Source organism: Physeter macrocephalus, chromosome 8 (assembly GCF_002837175.3).
Source record: "Physeter macrocephalus isolate SW-GA chromosome 8, ASM283717v5, whole genome shotgun sequence".
Lineage (NCBI taxonomy): Eukaryota > Metazoa > Chordata > Mammalia > Artiodactyla > Physeteridae > Physeter > Physeter macrocephalus.
The window spans coordinates 28,882,878-28,883,740 of record NC_041221.1 but is presented as its reverse complement, the minus strand read 5'-3'; the positions used below and the strand labels follow the sequence as shown (position 1 = coordinate 28,883,740).

At 35.0% G+C, this 863-nt stretch overlaps 1 non-coding gene across 1 annotated transcript; it reads right to left on the bottom strand.

Annotated features, from left to right (window-relative positions):
- Positions 1-756: 756 nt before the first annotated feature.
- On the bottom strand, positions 757-863 carry LOC112065690 (U6 spliceosomal RNA). Its single transcript, XR_002892181.1, has one exon. It is a non-coding gene; the product is annotated as a U6 spliceosomal RNA (small nuclear RNA).

Below are 863 nucleotides of genomic sequence, written 5' to 3'. Positions count from 1 at the left end.
GGATCAAATCCAGGTCCCCTGCTTTGGGAGCACAGAGTCTTAACCACTGCACCACCAGGGAAGTCCCTGTACTATGTTTTTTTACAAATTGAAGGTTTGTGGCAACCTATGTCAAGCAAGTATATTGGAGCCATTTTTCCAACAGTTTTTTTTTAAGTTAAGGTATGTACCTTTTTTTTTTTTCCTTCAGACATACGCTATAGCACATTGAATAGACTTCAGTATAGTGTAAACATAACCATTATATGCACTGGGAAACTAAAAAATTTGTGTGACTTGCTTTACTACAATGTTTGCTGGTTTTTTTAAAAAAACAAAATTCACCTTTTATTTAGGTTGAAATAAACTATACAAATTGATTTTCTTCACCAAAAATAACAGCTATATTTTCTGTATTATTCCTAGATAAATTACAAAACACTTATTTTTCTAGGTTTTCTAGGTTTTTCTTGTAAATCAAGATGAGGCAGTAGATACAGTCAAGGAAAAAGACCGAAGAAAACAGACAAATCAGTTGTCAGTATCCGTGGCCTCTGATCTTTCCTTGACCATGATACAGAAGTGTACAACATATACCTGCCAAGAATCTTATGAAGATGTAGGCTCAAAAAAAGAATGTAAACAGCAACAACAAGATGTGCAACAACAATGGCAGGCTCTTCCATTCAAACTTTAACTATAACTTGTTCCTTTAACTTCATTTGGTAAAAGACAACATTTACACTGAAATCTTTGTTTGGCGAGTTCACGTTTCTCAAAAATATGGAACGCTTCATGAATTTCTGTGTCATCCTTTCTCAGGGGCCATGCTAATCTTCTCTGTATCATTCCAATTTTAGCATATGTGCTGCTGAAGCGAGCAC